This window comes from Bos indicus, chromosome 14 (assembly GCF_029378745.1).
Source record: "Bos indicus isolate NIAB-ARS_2022 breed Sahiwal x Tharparkar chromosome 14, NIAB-ARS_B.indTharparkar_mat_pri_1.0, whole genome shotgun sequence".
NCBI lineage: Eukaryota > Metazoa > Chordata > Mammalia > Artiodactyla > Bovidae > Bos > Bos indicus.
This window is the reverse complement of record NC_091773.1, coordinates 23315691-23335406: the sequence shown is the minus strand read 5'-3', so window position 1 is coordinate 23335406 and position 19716 is coordinate 23315691.

Genomic DNA, 19716 nt, shown 5'->3' with positions numbered 1-19716 from the left:
TGCGCTGTCATCCAAATTATTTGAATTCAGAGGAAAAGTCATAATTCTGCATGGGAGGGCTGAGGAAGTGTCTGCATAGGTGGAGCCTGTCCTGAAGGAGAAATCTGAAGTGTTCAACCAGGCAGAGCAGAGACGTTGAAAGAAGAGTGAAGGTCTCCCCAGGAATGAACACATTAAGTCACCAACGTGTCAGAGGGCAGACCCTGGTCAGGTCAGGAGTCCTGGGAAGAGAATATATGAACAAGGAGTGGACGAGAAGGCTGACCAGGGCCAGCTGACAGGTTATGGTGAATTAGTGGACCAGCACCCCTAAATGATTCTGTGAGGGATGTTTTTACTCTGGTTTCATGGCTTCACTGCCTTCTGGTTGTAGGTTTGGAGCCTGTCAGTCATCTTACCAAGGATTGTTCAGACATCTTGAACCAAAGTTGTACCCAAAGTAGAAAATTAGTTACCAATGTGTTTTGCACCTCATGGGATGTAGTGGTTAGTCTTCTGCGGAATGTACCTCCTTTCAAGTCAAGGAGATAAATTGTCTTGGAGATCTTGGCTTAGTCTTGGAACGTTGAACAAGAAAACCAGTCCTCTAATTCCTTCCCCTTCTCCAATGGGGCACATAGAACATAATCTAATCAGAACCAAGAAGCAGAGTATGGCACTTTCAAGGAAAAGCTTCTTTTTGCTGAGACAAGTGATACCACCAGGGGCACCTTCTGAGACAACTCTGTGTTTAGAAATGTGTTAGACGTCAGCTGTGGGCACGTTTCTGTCTCCATCTAAAGCAACATTAGTGTTGGTGTGTGAGCTTCTAGCAGTGCAGTAACTTTTCATTTATATCTGTGGTTTTCAAACTGTGCAGTGGTGGAGGGTCGAGGAGCACGAGGAAGGGCCTGGCAAGTTTTTGGCATCTGAATAGAATTTTCTTTGAATGAAAAGTTCCAAGGGGAAAAAAAAAAAAGGAAAATACTGTTTTAAATCAACCAAAGCCTACAACCAAGCACATTATTGGCAATTAAGCAAGCAGAGGTTTTGGAAAGGGAAGCAATCTTCGTCTATAAATAAGAACCTTCGGCAATAAATTAATGTCAATGCTAAATTAAGAATAAATGGCTTTATTCTTAAAGTTTAAAGCCTTACTGAAATCCTCAAAGCCAATTCTTTTCCATCTGTCAAAATCCTACCCTTTTTCTTGTTTGTTTGTTTCTATATAAAACAACGCAAATTTATTTTCTCACAGTCCAGGAGTTTGAAGTTGAAAATGGGTTGGCAAGTTCCTTTGTGACTGGTCCTTCTTGAAGCTTCTTTAAAAAAATTAATTACTTTTTATTGGAGTATAGTTGCTTCACAATATTGTGCTAGCTTTTACTGTACAGCAAAATGAATTAGTCATACATATATATATATATATATATATATATATATATATATATATATATGCTTCCCTGGTGGTTCATAAGATAAAGAATCCACCCACAATGCATAAGACCTAAGTCGGATTCCTTGGTGGGGAAGATTGCCTGGAGAAAGGAAAGGCTACCCACTCCAGTATTCTTGAATGGGAAATCCTGTGGACAGAGGAGCCTGTGGGCATATACATATATCCCTCCCTTTTGGACTTCCTTCTCATTCAGGTCACCACAATGCACTAAGCAGAGTTCCTGGGCTATACAGTAAGTTCTTGTCAATTGTCTATTTTATACATAGAATCCTACTCTTTTTAAAAGATAATTTTTACACCTAAGTCCTTGTTGCAACTTTTCTCTTCCAACAGAACATCCCAGATCCTCAAGACATTAATCTGTTCCTTCCCAGTCCTTCTGAAGCCTTTGTTAATATCTGCATTGCCCTGCACTTTCACTTTCCACTTGCATGCATTGGAGAAGGAAATGGCAACCCACTCCAGTGTTCTTGCCTGGAGAATCCCAGGGACAGTGGAGCCTGAGGGGCTGCCGTCTATGGGGTTGCACAGAGTTGGACATGACTGAAGTGACTTAGCAGCAGCAGCATTGCCCTGCAGGTCACAGTGAGCCCTGCATTCAGCTTCCAGGGTCCGTGTTTCTCTTTCCCAGGACTCTGACCACCCTGCAGGGCTCCTGTTCATCTGCATGGCCTCTTTCACCTGTCTAGGAATGGAAATTAGTAGAGAGAAAATCCTAAATAAATGTGTGTTTCCATGAATTCTCAAAAGTCATAATTTTCACATTATTTCAGAACTTTTCGTTATTGTTATATCTGTTACGGTGATCTGTGATCAGTGATCTTTGATGTTACTATTGTAAGTGTTTTGGATGCCAGTGCTCCCATTGGTTGTTGACGTTGTTTAGTCACTCAGTCATGTCTGACTCTTTATGACCCCATGGAGTGTAGCCTGCCAAGCTCCTCCATCCATGGGATTTTGCAGGCAAGAATACTGGAGTGGGTTGCCATTTCCTTCTCCAGAGGATCTTCCAGATCCAGGGATCAAACCTACGTCTCCTGCATTGGCAGGTGGATTCTTTAATACTGAACCACTTTGGAAGCCTAGTGCTCCCATAAAACACAGCAAATTTAATTGATAAATGTTATGTGTGTTCTAACTGCTCCACTTATGGGCCACTCTTCCATTTCCACACATGTCCTCTGGCCTCCTTACTCTCTGAGGCACAACAATATTGAAATCAGGCCAAATGAAAGGAAGAGTCCCATATAGCATTGCATGCCTAGAGAAGTCTTTCATGAAAGGAGGAGTCTACTGATGGGGCAAAGCCCATTACTGTCTTATTTTAAGAAATTGCCATGGCCAACCCAGCCTTCAGCAACTACCACCCCGATCCATCAGCAGCAGTCCACATCGAGGCAAGATGCTCCACCTGGAAAAAGATTAGGACTCACTGAAGGCTCAAAATAATGGTTACTATTCTTTTAGCCATAAAGTATTTTTTATATAATTGTTAGTTATCTATATGTTTATTTTTGGCTGTGCTGTATCTTCATTGCTGTGTGGGCTTTTCTCCAGTTGCGGTCAGCTGGGGCTAGTAGTGGTGTGCAGGCTTCTCATTGCAGTGGCTTCTCTTGCTGCAGAGCAGGGGCTCTAGGGCACCCAGGCTTCAGTGGTTGTGGCTCCCAGGATCTAGAGCACAGGCTCAATAGTTGTGGTGCATGGGCTTAGTTGCTCTGCGTGTGGCATGTGGGATCTTCCTGGATCAGGGATGGAACCCACACCTCTTGTATTGGCAGGCAGATTCTTTACCACTGAGCCACCAGGGAAGCTCAATAAAGTATTTTTTAATTAAGATATGTGTGTTGATTTTTAGACATAATGTCATATACTCTTCATAGACATGGTATAATGTAAACATAACCTTCACACGCATTGGGAAGCTAAAAGTTCATGTGACTCAATTTCTTTTGATATTTGCTTCATGGAGGTGGACTGGAAAGAACCCATAATTTCTCCAAGGTGTACCTGAATGTATATAGCATTCCCCACCACTTTTCCCTAAAGTAAGCTCTCAGGGAAAAGCCTAGGAAAATGGAAGCATGCGAATACAGGAAGTTTCATCTTCCTTTCAAAGCCCAGAGGCACACAGGAAGTAGAGACACTGAGTGAGTGAGAAGAGAGCCTCTTTGTGCATCTTGCTTGTGCCTCTTGTGTGCATCCTTGTCTGGATCCCTCTGTGTGCATCCTTGTCTGGATCCCTCTGTGTGCATCCTTGTCTGGATCCCTCTGTGTGCATCCTTGTCTGGATCCCTCTGTGTGCATCCTTGTCTGGATCCCTCTGTGTGCATCCTTGTCTGTGCCTCTGTGTGCATCCTTGTCTGGATCCCTCCTTCCATTTGGCTTCCTGTGTCCTGGATGTGGATGTTCCAGCTGCTGCTGGAAAACTGTTTGGTGCTAATTAGAAGCTTTCCTCCTGAAATAATTACAAACTCCTTGGGTAGAATGGTTGACATCATCACAGGATCAGATGGGGCAGTCTGACATTTTCAGCGTTTTATTTAGACTGTTTTAGGACACAAAGAACACAGATTCCAGATTTAATCAAGTTAGTGAATAGAATTAGACATTTATTGTAAGTGAAAGTTGACTGTTAAGTGTGGCTAGTATGAATTTTTCCACCAGGCTGGAATGAAAGGAAATGAATATGAATGAAAGGAAATGTTTTTTAAAACATATTTTTATATTATTTGTATTATTTATTTATTTTGGCCATGCTGGGGATATTCACCTGGCTCCCCAATAGGCTCCCAAGTGGAAGAGAGATTTCTCTCTTTGTCAAGTACTATGTGCTTTCCCTCCCCCAAATCAGTGTCCCAAGAAAAGCTATGACAAACTGAGATGGTATATTAAAAATCAGAGACATCACTTTGCCAACAAAGATCTGTATAGTCAAAGCCTTGGTTTTTCCAGAAGTCATGTATGAATGTGAGAGTTGGACCATAAAGAAGGCTGAACGCTGAAGAATTGATTCTTTTGAACTGTGTTGCTGGATAAGACTCTTGAGAGTCCCTTGAACAGCAAGGAGACCCAACCAGTCCATCTTAAAGGAAATCAGTCCTGAATATTCATTGGAAGGACTGATGCTGAAGGAGAAGCTCCAATACTTTGGCCACCTGATTCGAAGAGCTGACTCGTTGGAAAAGACCCTGATGCTGGGAAAGATTGAGGGCAAGAGGAGAAGGGGGCAACAGAGGATGAGATGGTTGGATGGCATCACCAACTCAATGGACAGAAATTTGAGCAAACTCTGGGAGATGGTGAAGCACAGGGAAGCCTAGTGTGCTTCAGTCCATGGGGTCTCAAAGAGTTGAACATGACTGAGCGACTGAACAACAAAATGGATCAGTTGATGTAATCAACTCTCCAATAATTTGGACCAATGGTAGATGTGTGGAAAGAACCAGGGAAGAGTAATCTGAGTGTATACTTTAGAGTCAGACAACCCTGACTTGATGTTGAGTTCTTGAGTTCTGCTATTGCTTATCTGCCTTGTCTTGGCCAAGTTGCTGAACCTCCATGGGTCTGTGTGTGGTTCACCATTTGAAAATGTTAACAGTATCTTCCCTTTAGGGTTTTAATGAAAAGTAAATGAAATGGCATAAATAGAACTACCTTCCTGCTCTCCCACCCCATCCCTCCCCACCTGCCTTCCTTTCCCCCTCAGCTTGTCACTCTCTGACTGGTACTGTAACTGAGCAGGACCCAGGGACTATCCCGGAACAGGCCTTCCCAGCTATCCTCCGCTTTAGCTCCTCTCTGAAGGACCTAGATAATAGTATTGGATGCACATTTCCTGAGTTGCTTTGTAGATGTAAAAACCCTCAGCAAATGGGAGATGTTAACTACTTGAAGACCATGAGCACACAGCCCCAGGCCTCCTGGAGCTTAAGGACTGCCAATGTGAAATCCTGTGACACCACCCTGTGACCTCACCACCAGCCAATCAGAGAATTGTGTCCAAATTGGTCACAGACACTGCGACCCAGCTCAGGGTTTTTAAAGTATGAGCTACCTATCTCTTGGCAAGGCCCTGGAATAAAACTTTCTCTGCTCCAAACTCAGACATTTCAACTTGTTTTGCCTCACTATGCGTTGGGCACACAGACTTGGGCCAGCAGTACTAAGAATTCTAGGAAAGCAAATACAGGTCTTGAGAAGACATATTATGCTATCTAAGTCTGGACAGTGAGCATGAAGCATCTGGGAATGTTGGATAAAACAGCTTTAATCTTAGAGGGGGAAAAAGAGAATTTTAAAAACAGCTTATTTTTAGAATCTCAGTCAAGCCAAGAACAGCATTCTCTATTAACAAATTAAAAGTGCACAAACACAAAATGAAAATAATGTGTCTTCAAAGCTTCTATGTGCTGGTTTGGGATGATTAAGTATTCCCCTACATTAAGTACTCTATGCCTTTCTTATAAATGGTTGGCAAGTAAGTTAAAATTGGAAGGATATCCAAGAACCACTCCTGTGAAAAAGACTTATTTTGGTATGGAAAACAGCACAATGGTCGTTTTTAGATTTTATTTTAGTTTTTACTGAAGAATAAACTGGTAAGATTTTATGCTCAATCTTCTTTTGAAGCTGATAATTGGATAATGCAAAGGGTGTTCAAGCCCAAGTGACATAGTAGACATACATTAATATGACTGCTTGAAATAAGGCATTTTGGAGGGACCACTTCTCTAAAGTGGTTTGTCCAGGTTCTTCTAGAACTCTGTAGTCAGGCAACCCTGTATCTTGCATATTTTCCACTCTATTACTGCTCAGGTAGATTTAAGAACCCTAACTCTATTTATAGAGTTAGTTTCTTCTTCACATTTAGACTTGTATTTGCATGAACTCTTTTGGAGAGTATATATTTTTCTCACCACTGATTTTTTTTTTTTCAAAGTGGAGTGGTTCCTAATTAAACAATCACTAAACTATATGTGGGGTTATGTTGTGAACAGCTGAAACTCAAAATGAAAGGAGAGTATCTAATCAAAAATATTTTAGAAAATTTAGGGAAGGAGGAATCTCATGATGTGCCTGGAGCTCATCTCTTTGTTTCTCACGCATCTGAGTGATTGGTTTCCTATTATATAACCTGCCCTATTCAGTACAGTACTTAGTATTTTTTAATGTGATGCATTAATGTTAATGAATTCTGTGTACATTGATTAATTAAAAATTATATATTTCACCTGAATATATATATATAATATAAAAAATTATATATTTCACCTGATTTATGCCTGCACGTTTTATTTACTGTCTTATTCCAGTGTGCAGATTGTTATGGCTTGAACGTTTGGGTCCCTTACAAATTTATTATGTTGAAACGTTAACCCCCACTGTGATGGTATTGGGAGCTAGAACCTTTGGGAAATGATTTGGGTTAGATGAGGTCATGAGGGTTGGTGTCCTTGTAAGAAGAGGAAGAGGCAGGCACCTGCCTTCCACCACCATATAAGGACACAATGAGAAAGTGATTTCTACAAACCAGAAAGAGGCTCTCACCAGGAATTGAATCAGTCCATATGGATCTTGGAATTCCCAGCCTCCAAAACTGAGAAATACATATCTGTTGGGTAAGCCATGCAGTCTATGATATTTTGTTACTACAGCTGGTTAAGACACAGGATTTCTCTTCTTTTAAAGGAAAGCTGGATTGGCTCAGCTGTTTGTTAACCCTTCCTGATACTTGAAGTGTGGCTGAAAAACAGGGGAAGATCTTAGTCAGTTAATGAAGCTGTCTAGCCAGGCAGAAAGGGGAGCAGGGGGATAACACACCCCAGTGAACATTTGAGAAGGATGATGATGTGGGTGGTGTGAACTTCTCTGAAAAAAACCTGAACAATGATCCAGAAATGGTATATCAAAAAAACACAATATTTTTTTTTCTTAGAATTAATGAATCATCCCCTTTTGGGGGATTATAGCCATGATCATTTCAGTATCTTTCTATGATTGTAAGCATTGTTAATTAATGTCATAATTTTGCAAGTAAATTTTTAAAAATTATTGTATTTGATACGCTAAGGAACTTCCAAATGGGAACATCTGTTGTTTTCCTGTTATTCACAAATTTTGTTAATCTTAAAAATAGAGCTATCAAATTTGTTGGAGACAGTTTATTAATTTTCTGAACTCATGACATTATTTTCTTATTATTTCAGTTGCAATCCTCAAGCCCCAGGGAATTAAATCATGGAAGTAGAGGGCTCCTGCTCTTTCTACACATCCCAATCTCCCTTTCTTGTCATGGGGCCAGGGGCATTGCAGGTGGTGCTAGAGGTAAAGAGACATGAGACTCAGATTCCATCCCTGGATCCGGAAGATCCCCTGAAGGAGGAATGAAAAACATTCCAGTATTCTTGCCTGGAGAATCCCATGGACAAAGGAGCCTGGTGGGCTTCAGTCCATAGGATCACAAAGAGTCAGACACAACTGAAGCAACTTAGTACCCATGTACCACAGGACCAGTAAGATTCAGGGTCAGCAACATTGAACTCCCTAATAAATTTGAAGGGGACATATTGATTTCAGCAGTCTAGAAATCCATCTTAAAAATGGAAATAAGCCATGAAGGATAATTATTAAATAGTCAATAAGGCTGTTCCCTTAGACAGGGAACAGGGAAAAATCCCCTTTGCCTTACTGCAGAATTTGCCTCTTAATATTGTAAGTTTGTGTTGATAAATAACTTCAGCCCAATATTTTCCTTTTTTTGATTCAAGCAGTTATCCCTGAAGGGATGAACTATGGGTGAAGAAGTTCCTTCTAATCACAGTTTCCTAAAGATGAAATTTTAGCAGAAACCATAATTTGGGCAAGAGCGACGTCAACCACAAATAGGATGTACCCTCAGGATTTGAGAGTGAAATGAAAATGGGAACATCACCTTCAGAGATAATTTGTTACTGATGAGACCAGAAAGAAAGCCTTTTAAATCATCTGAAAAAATTCTCAAGGAAGTAATATGAATATAATTTAATAAACTTGGTCCAATTAATGATGACATTTATTATTGTCAAGATAGGAGGGTGATATTCTGCATAGAAATTAGAAAAGAAATAAGGAAGGGTAAGACTTTTTCAATATTTCTTGAGTACAGTACAGTTTCAGGTGACTTAGGAAGAAATATTTTCCCCAGAGCAGAGGAAAAAAAAATTATTAGGAAACATATAATATCCTGCCAGTTTCATTGTCATTGTAAATGCATCATTTTGGCCTTTTGGCTTACAGATATGAATCTTGGTGTATTAATCAGAATCTTTTTGTGAGTAAGTAGCAGAAATCAACTCAGACTAGATTACGCAGAAGTAGTTATGGTCATATTCCGAGTCTTCCTGCACCTAGTATGACTCACCTGTTGTAACCAAGCAGGACCCTACAGGGCCTTCCTGAGACAGGCCTTCCCCAGGTTCCTTCGCTTTGAAGGGAAATGAAGTGTTAAGTCGCTCAGTCGTGTTCGACTTTGCAACCCCGTGGACTGTAGCCTGCTGGGCTCCTTTGTCCATGGGATTCTCTAGGCAAGAATACTGGAGTGGGTTGCCATTTGCTTCTCCAGGGGATCTTCCCAATCCAGAGATTGAACCCAGGTCTCCCACATTGCATGTGGCTTCTTTACTATCTGAGACACCAGGGAAGCCCTTCTTCGCTTTAGCTCCTCTCTGAAGGATCTATATATGTTTTGCAGATGTAAAAACCCCCCAGCAAGTGGAAGATGTTAACTACTTGAGGACTGTGAGTACACAGTCCCGGCCCTCATGAAGCCTAAGGACTGACAATGTGAACCCCTGTGACACTGCCCTGTGACCTCACCATTGGCCAATCAGAGAACTGTGCAGGAGCTTATCATACACACTGCCACCCGCCCCTCATCCCCCCACCCCATTCCCCTCCACCTGTTTTTTGAAAATGCTTTGCAGAAACCCTTTAGGGAGCTTGAGGCTCTTTCACAAGGTCCCGCAATAAATCTTTCTCTTCTCCAAACTTTGTTTTGCCCTCACTTTGCTTCAGGTACACAAACGTGTATTAATACTCTGAATTAATTCATGTAGTTGACGTTTGAAAGTACAAAGTTTGACAGGGACCCCACCCTGCTGTGACCTAGTTCAGTTCAGTTCAGTTCAGTTCAGTCGCTCAGTCGTGTCCGACTCTTTGTGACCCCATGAATCGCAGCACACCAGGCCTCCCTGTCCATCACCATCTCCCGGAGTTCACTCAAACTCACGTCCATTGGGTCGGTAATGCCATCCAGCCATCTCATCCTCTGTCATCCCCTTTTCCTCCTGCCCGCAATCCCTCCTAGCATCAGAGTCTTTTCCAATGAGTCAACTCTTTGCATGAGGTGGCCAAAGTTCTGGAGTTTCAGCTTTAGCATCATTCCTTCCAAAGAACACCCAGGACTGATCTCCTTTAGAATGGACTGGTTGGATCTCCTTGCAGTCCAAGGGACTCTCAAGAGTCTTCTCCAACACCACAGATCAAAAGCATCAATTCTTTGGTGCTCAGCTTTCTTCACAGTCCAACTCTCACATCCGTACATGACCACTGGAAAAACCATAGCCTTGACTAGACGGACCTTTGTTGGCAAAGTAATGTCTCTGCTTTTGAATATTCTATCTAGGTTGGTCATAACTTTCCTTCCAAGGAGTAAGCGTCTTTTAATTTCATGGCTGCAGTCACCATCTGCAGTGATTTTGGAGCCCCCCAAAATAAAGTCTGACACTGTTTCCACTGTGTCGCCATCTATTTCCCATGAAATGATGGGACCAGATGCCATGATCTTCGTTTTCTGAATGTTGAGCTTTAAGCCAACTTTTCCACTCTCCACTTTCACTTTCATTAAGAGGCTTTTTAGTTCCTCTTCACTTTCTGCCATAAGGGTGGTGTCATCTGCATATCTGAAGTTATTGATATTTCTCCCGGCAATCTTGATTCCAGCTTGTGCTTCTTGCAGCCCAGCATTTCTCATGATGTACTCTGCATAGAAGTTAAATAAGCAGGGTGACAATATACAGCCTCGACATACTCCTTTTCCTATTTGGAACCAGTCTGTTGTTCCATGTCCAGTTCTAACTGTTGCTTCCTGACCTGCATATAGGTTTCTCAAGAGCAAGTCAGGTAGTCTGGTATTCCCATCTCTTTCAGAACTTTCCACAGTTTATTGTGATCCACACAGTCAAAGGCTTTGTCCCCCCATGAACAGTATGAAGAGGCAAAATGATAGGATACTGAAAGAGGAACTCCCCAGGTTGGTAGGTGCCCAATATGCTACTGGAGATCAGTGGAGAAATAACTCCAGAAAGAATGAAGGGATGGAGCCAAAGCAAAAAGAATACCCAGTTGTGGATGTGACTGGTGATAGAAGCAAGGTCTGATGCTGTAAACAGCAATATTGCATAGGAACCTGGAATGTTAGGTCCATGAATCAAGGCAAATGGAAGTGGTCAAACAGGAGATGGCATGAGTGAACGTTGACATTTTAGGAATCAGTGAACTAAAATGGCCTGGAATGTGTGAATTTAACTCAGATGACCATTATATCTACTACTGTGGGCAGGAATCCCTTAGAAGAAATGGAATAGCCATCATGGTCAACAAAAGAGTCCGAAATGCAGTACTTGGATGCAATCACAAAAACGACAGAATGATCTCTGTTCGTTTCCAAGGCAAACCATTCAATATCACAGTAATCCAAGTCTATGACCCAACCAGTAATGCTGAAGAAGCTTAAGTTGAATGGTTCTATGAAGACCTACAAGACCTTTTAGAACTAATACCCAAGAAAGATGTCCTTTTCATTATAGGGGACTGGAATGCAAAAGTAGGAAGTCAAGAAACACCTGGAGTAACAGGCAAATTTGGCCTTGGAGTATGGAACGAAGCAGGGCAAAGGCTAATAGAGTTTTGCCAAGAGAACACACCCTCTTGGTGTGTTTGGTCATAGCAAACACCCTCTTCCAGCAACACAAGAGAAGACTCTACACATGGACATCACCAGATGGTCAACACCAAAATCAGATTATGTTTTTTGCAGCCAAAGATGGAGAAGCTTTATACAGTCAGCAAAAACAAGACCGGGAGCTGACTGTGGCTCAGATCATGAACTCCTTATTGCCAAATTCAGACTTAAATTGAAGAAAGTAGGGAAAACCATTAGACCATTCAGGTATGACCTAAATCAAATCCCTTATGATTATACAGTGGAAGTGAGAAATAGATTTAAGGGACTAGATCTGATAGATAGAGTGCCTGATGAACTATGGATGGAGGTTTGTGACATTGTACAGGAGACAGGGATCAAGACCATCCCTATGGAAAAGAAATGCAAAAAAGCAAAATGGCTGTCTGGGAAGGCCTTGCAAATAGCTGTGAAAAGAAGAGAAGCGAAAAGCAAAGGAGAAAAGGAAAGATATAAGCATCTGAATGCAGAGTTCCAAAGAATAGCAAGAAGAGATAAGAAAGCCTTCCTCAGCCATCAATGCAAAGAAATAGAGGAAAACAACAGAATGAGGAAGACTAGAGATCTCTTCAAGAAAAGTAGAGATGCCAAGGGAACACTTCATGCAAAGATGGGCTCCATAAAGGACAGAAATGGTATAGACCTAACAGAAGCAGAAGATATTAAGAAGAGGTGGCAAGAATACACAGAAGAACTGTACAAAAAAGACCTTCACGACCCAGATAATCACGATGGTGTGATCACTCACCCAGAGCCAGACATCCTGGAATGTGAAGTCAAGTGGGCCTTAGAAAGCATCACTATGAACAAAGCTAGAGTAGGTGATGGAATTCCAGCTGAGCTATTTCAAATCCTGAAAGATGATGCTGTGAAAGTGCTGCACTCAATATGCCAGCAAATTTGGAAAACTCAGCAGTGGCCACAGGACTGGAAAAGGTCAGTTTTCATTCCAATCCCAAAGAAAGGCAATGCCAAAGAATGCTCAAACTACCGCACAATTCTCCAAGCCAGGCTTCAGCAATGTGTGAACCGTGAACTTCCAGATGTTCAAGGTAGTTTTAAAAAAGGCAGAGGAACCAGAGATCAAATTGCCAACATCCGCTGGATCATCGAAAAAGCAAGAGTTCCAGAAAAACATCTATTTCTGCTGTGACCTAAGGAGATCCAAATGTTCTCAGTGCCCCAGCCTGAGGGAACTTCATGGCAAGCCCTCTCATAAAGAGAGCAAATGTAAATCTGCTTATATTTAGAGTTGCCCCACAGTCACGCCTAGGGGACTCTCAGATGTGTAATTTCCTCCCTCCTAGTCTTTTCTTTGCTTATCAGCAGATGTGTCTCAGGTTCCAGGAGCTAGTCCTAGGACCTGAAGCTTACCTGGGGGAGGAAAGTCTGTAACCTGGAAACCTTATTTGTTGTTTGCTTTTTAGTTGCTAAGTCAAGTCCGACTCTGTGACCCCATGAATTGTAGCCCGCCAGGCCCCTCTGTCCATGGAATTTTCCAGGCAAGAATACTGCAGTGGGTTGCCATGTTCTCCTCCAGGTGATATTCCCAGCTCTGGGATGGAACCCTTGTCTCTTGCGTCTCCTGAATTGGCAGGCAGATTCTTTACCACTGAGCCCCCTGGGAAGCCCTGAAACCCTATTAAAACTGCTTAAAACTGTCTAGTAAGTTCACAGCAGGGGAACAGAGATCGAGAGTGCTTTTTCTCCCCTTCCTCCCTTCCTCTCTCTCAGGTCTTCTACAGCCTCTTATACATCAGAAAGCTTTGGGGTTCCCCTTGTTCCCTTTATCATGGTGTTACCTGCAGATCCCTGAGCCTGCTGGTCCTCACACCCTGGTGCCTGTGCACACCCTGCCACCTCTGCTTGTAGTGAAGTGGATCCATGAGAACTGGTTGAACAAACTGCTTGAAAGCTGTTTAATAGGAAAAATAGGACAGAGTGTTCAGTATTGCAGTGGAATTAGAATAAACATATTGTGCTAGCTTGCTAAAACTCCTGTAACAATGCACCACTATGTGGCTTAAACAGAAACTTATTGCCTCAGTTTTGGAGGCTGCAAGTCCAAGGTGTTGGCAGGTGTGGTTTCTCCGAGGTTGCTCTGCTTGGCCTGTGGGTGGCTTCTTTCTCGCCATGTCCTTATAGGGAGGACATCCCACAGGGTATCCTCACTGGGTCTTCTGTGTGCGTGTGTCCCTGGGGTCTCTTTGGGTCCAAACCTCTTCTTATATTGGATTCCCATCCATCCCAAAGACTTCATTTTAGCTTATCACCTCTTTAAAGGCTCTCTCTCCAAGTACAGACACATTCTGAGGGACTATCGGTTGGGACTTCAACATAGGAATTGGAGGGGACCTGACTTATCCAGTTGGGGCTCACTTTCCTGGTGGCTCAGTGATAAAGAATCCATCTGCCAATGCAGGAGATGCAGGTTCGATCCCTTGGAGGAGGAAATGGCAACCCACTCCAGTGTTCTTGCCTGGGAAATCCCACAGATAGAAGAGCCTGGTGGGCTACAGTCCATGGGGTTGCAAGTGAGTTGGACACGACTTAGTGACTAAACAATGATTCAGCCAATAACACATATCAATGAAAGAAAGTTGGCAGTGGGAGCTGGAGGATGAAGGAAGAAGGGAGAGAGACAAGATTGAACCAGACACTGGGTATTTCATGTCTTTCTTTCTTTTCCCTATCAATCTTTCCCCCACCCCCACCCCAGCATCCCCACCTTCAATTTGTTTGGACTACCCTCACCACACCAAGTGGTGTGGTGCCTGGAGAAACAGGCATAAAAGTTCCAAGAAGCATAGAATTCTCAGTTGAGCAGCAGCATTAATAGGACAGGTCTGTCCACCCTCAAGAAGAGGATGTTTGGTAAGACTGGGGGAAGGCTGGCAGGTGCTTTATTTGGATAGAGATCTGGTGTCTTCCCAAAGATGTTGGGGGTCCTCCCATGGAATGCTGGGAAACTCTCTTGTGCAATTTCATTGTTAGAAATCATCTCTCTCTCTCTCTCTCTCACACACACACACACACACACAATTGTCATTGCAAACCACAGCACCCACTCAGTTTCCAGCCCCTGCTCCTGCTCCTTGCCTCCCAGGCACTTCTTCCAATTTTGCTTCACGTGAAGAATGGCAAGAATCAGCAGTCATCTTCTCTAAGCCCAGTATGACTATATTTCCCAAAATATCCCTGGATATCTGGTTCTGCTGAAAACAATCATGAGAGTCAACTTATACACTGTGTAAAAGAACTGCTCTTTGCCTCATGTGGCTGCATACACTAAGACACTGAAACTCACATGTTCCAGGAATGGAAAAAAATAGGGAAAAACACCTATGTGGATCAGTAACTCCAAAACACAGAACCTGTGCTTGTTATGACATTTCCAAGGCACTCTTACCTGCTTAAAAAAAAATAATTTGCTGCATTTGGCAAAGACTTAATTCCATCCTAATTTCCCTAAATCTCTTTTCTTGTTAAAGGTAAGTTTAAAAGTTGAATTCATTATCTTAGAAATTAACAAAGACTATAGTTTTTTAGCAACTGCCTGTCACCACAGTGCTCCTGAGGAAGCATTCATTCAAAGAAATCTGTAAAAATGTTATGTATTTAAGAGGTTCAGTTAAAAGAATAAAATTTCAGATTTGGGGATGGAAGGATGTTACAGATTGCTCTGGACTGAAATATGTGTCTCTCAAATTTTATATGGTGAAGCCCTAATCCTGAATGTAGTGGTACCTTTGAGAGTTAATTGGTTTTAGGTAAGCTCATGAGCGTGGGGTCCTTAAGATGGGATCAGAGCCCTTGGAAGAAGAGACAGTGAACCTCCTCTCTTTCTCTCTCTGACTGAGGAAAAGCCATGAGAGCACCCAGAGAGTGGGCAGCCATGGAGGAGCCAGAAATGGATTCTTAGCAGGAAACCAACTGCCAGCTTCCAGAACTGAGAGGAATAATGGGCTGCTGTTCAAGCCACCCGGTATACAGGATTCTGTTCGGGCAGACTGAGCTGACCAAGATGCAAATACTTACCCACAAGGAGCATCTTCGAGGTCACTCTCAGTTCCAAGCTTTCTGAACTGGAGAAGGTGTCAGAACTGTTGGAGAAACAACTGAAAGCATTTCTTTCTGGCTAGAACACAGCCAGGAAAGAGAGTCACAAGAGATGAACCTAACAGAGTTACTCACATCTAGACTATGCAGGGCCTTCTTTTCCCTTATAGGTTCTTACAAAATATTGAGTATACTTTCCTGTGCTACACAATAATGCTTGTTGGTTATCTATTTTATATATAGTAGTATATACATATTAATCCAAAACTCTTAATTTATCCCTTCCTCATTTTCCCAAAATAGCTATTTAATACAGTAAAGATACTTTCAGAGTATTTATTACTTTTAGTTGTGAGAGGGTGTCTCAAGGTAAGAATGTACTGTAGTTTATTTCTTATTGTTTGCTTTTCAGTTATTTCCAATTTTCCCTCTTATGAATATCATTGCATATACATTGTAGGGTATTTGTCCAATCTTCTAGGTTCAAGATTTCGGTTGATGTTTGGGCATTTGTATTTCTCCTTCAAGGGAAATAATGGAGATCAATCTATCACCTACTTATCTGTGTCTTTATAGCCTACTTTCATATTGATTATAAACTCTATCTCTTTATCTCAGTTGGAATAAAACTTAGAAAATATTTCCCACCTCAAGTGATATTAATATAGTAGTTTTGTAGTTGTGGTTTTCTACAATTGTATCTTTAATCTGTACGATCTGATTTTTGGGTAGGAGGTGTCCCTAGTGGTGAGCTGGTTATCTTAATACCATCTACTGAAAAGACCATCCTTTTTCTCGTTTTTGATTATGCATTCAATTTATTTATATTATATGTACAGATTCTGTTTTTGGACTTTAAAGTGTGTTCTTTCATTGGTGGTGGTTGTTCAGTCACTAAGGCACGTCTGACTCTTTTGCAATCCCATGGACTGTAGCCCGCCAGGCTCCTCAGACCATGGGATTTTCCAGGCAAGTATACTGGGATGGGTTGCCATTTCCTTCTCCATCTTTCACTTGTAGTAAACTTTTACGATTATTGCAACTTATGATAGGTTGGGTGGGAAAACCTTCATCCATATTCATTTAAAAACAAGATTTTAGGTTTTCTAGTGTTTTTATTCCTCCACATAAACTTTACAGTCATTTTGTCAAGTTTTATAAAATATCTTTTGGGCTTTGTTGCATTATGTTTCTGGGTTAAATAGAAGCAAATTGCATTCTTTACCAAATTAAAGTTTTATAACTCAGGAGTATGGTGTGTTTTTCTTTCTTTCTTTTTTTTTTTAAATCTCCCCTTAAATATAAATTTCGTTTGCAGATTATAGTAACAGCACTCCTTCATTGTAGAGAATATGAAAAAACCAGACAAGTAGCTATTTCTTTTCCTCCTTGATTTTGGGCCACAGGTAGAGAGAGTTGAATTAATTGTACTGATGGTTGAGGGCTTCCTTGTTGGCTCAGACAGTAAAGAACTCGCCTGCAATGCAGGAGACCTGGGTCTGATCCCTGGATTGGGAAGATCCCCTGGAGGAGGAAATGGCTACCCACTCCAATATTCTTGCCTGGAGAATCCCATGGACAGAGGAATCTGGTGAGCTACCATCCTTGGGGTCACAAAGAGTCAGACATGACTGAGTGACTAACACTTTCCCTTTTTCACTTTGTACAATGATGTACAACTAATTGTACATCACTGGGCCATGGAATACTCCATAAAAGCAGAAAGTAGAAAACAACCCCAAATATCAGTTGCTCAACCCAGTGGAAGCGTATGTTTTGCTGTTGTCCAATGTGGTTCAGCTGAGGGTGGGGGTGGGGGTGGAGTGGGGCCTCTGCTCCATCTACTCATTCAGAGACTCAGATTCCTTTCATGGTGTGGCTTCCCCAGCTCTACCCTCACAGGGCTTATTAGAAACTCCCATAAGAGCCTGTGCCTGTCTCTTGCTTTTACCACCAGATAATACAACTGCTGCAAGGAGATCCAACCAGTCCATTCTGAAGGAGATCAGCCCTGGGTGATCTTTGGAAGGAATGATGCTAAAGCTGAAAGTCCAGTGCTTTGGCCACCGCACGCGAAGACTTGACTCATTGGAAAAGAATCTGATGCTGGGAGGGACTGGGGGCAGGAGGAAAAGGGCCGACAGAGGATCAGATGGCTGGATGGCATCACCGACTCAATGGACATGAGTTTGAGTGAACTCCGGGAAATGGTAATGGACAGGGAGGCCTGGCATACTGCGATTCATGGGGTCGCAAAGAGTTGGACATGACTGAGCGACTGAACTGAACTGAACTGAACTGAATCAACTACTAGCATATCTGGACTCTTTGTGTTTTGTTCATATTTATGACTCCATATGGTGCATGTCAGTTGGTTGTGATGTTCAAAAACACTTTTAAAAATTGCAATGTAAAAAATATAGATGCTTCCAAAAAGACTGGAAAGAGTATTTCCAGTATTTTTAAAATACCGGATGGGCTTCCAGTATTTTTACATTTAACATGTGTTACTATTGGTCAGGAAAAAAGAAAGCTCTGATAAATTTCTCTAAAAAAGAAACAAGTGAATTCTTGATTATTTCAATTCTTTGTTCTTTCTAATAGTTTTAAACTTTGTTCCATCTGTTGTGTATAGCAGTTTCTCTACACATATAGCTGATGCTTCAGCTCCTTTTAAACATTCTACAAAGAAAGGCTACATGAACCAGTAGAACACTTACCTAACTGTATAGAAAATGGAACATTTCTTTAAAAAATTAAAATATTTTAAGAAAAACAATTATATATAGCATAAACCCTAATTTCATAGAAAAATCAGGCACTTAGAAACATTGTCCTTTTAAAAAGTACTTTTGTTCATTGACAATGTTTCCTTTTATTAATGTTTAAACCAATGATTCACATTTTTAAGCCTCTTTGTGAGCTGAAACATCTCTTCATTTTTGTAGTCATTTTAGAGAAACGTTATCGCTTTTTAGGACTAAAATGTATAGATGAAACATATCTTAGAAATTGATATAATTTAATTTTAAATTTATTTCAGATTCAACAGAACTCAGCTCTCTTTGCAGGTTTCAGTCACATTGTTGGGAGACTGTGCCCATGAATACAGCCTTCTTTCACCTTCTCATCTTAGACCCACAATGTCCTGCCCTCTTCCTAGACTTAGAAAGAATCAGGAACTCAGACTTTTGTTAAAATGACCACAGTGTACTTTATTTAATGATTTTGGTACCTTGTGTTGCAATAAAATAAAAAAAAAATCTACAAAATCCAAATATAGAAAATTTCAAGTCTTCTTTTTTTTTTTTTAAGTTTTACAAGAAAAATCATGTAACCAAGGAAATCTGTTCATTATGAAGCACTACTTTCCACTTTGTTTCATCACAAATTGCAACTTACTCAACAAACCAAAATGACGATGGTACTGCAGTACAGCGAATATTCCACACACTGTGCTTTCCACTACAGCGGGTGGAGACTGTGCAGGGAAGCAGCAGCCTCCAGCCAATAAAGACACTCTTACAATCCAAACGCTAAAGGAATGTTTGTATACCTGGAATTTGAATATATATATTTACAGGAAGAAAAAAATTTAATAAGTAGTTTACTTCTTCATTTCAAATAAAATCCCAAATACATTTGTACAGTGTTTACAAAGTAAAGCACAACAACTGCCAAGGTTATCACTCGGGTCCAGGCACTGTGCTTGTGCTGGGGGCGGGGGCGGGGGCTGGGGAATGCCAACTCCATCCCCTAAACACACACACACACACAAACACACACACACGGGTCTCTCAGACCTAATTTCAGTGTTGGTCACAGGGTGGGCAGGGGAGAGGGAAGCACAGGAATGGGCATTCCCCACACTTGGAAGGTCATGCAGAGAGAGTTGACAACAGAGAACTGAGAAATGATGGTCCATTCTCATCGCTGGCTGTTCCCCTCCCACCTGGTATATGTTCTCCTTAAAGATAAATTTAAAAGAACAACAGCAACGACAAAAGATCGAACTGGGAAAGGAGCACAGAATGTTTAAGGCAAATCAAGCAAATATAGAGCAGCTTCTCTTGGTGTTGAGTGGAAATGAGGATTTCACTCCCAATGGAACTTAGAAACAAAATGTAGGACAACCTCTTGAGGTTGGGTTGCTTATGTCATGTACAAATTTTTTTGAAAATTGCTTTGCACCGAGTGTATCTTTTTGGAATTTTAAATG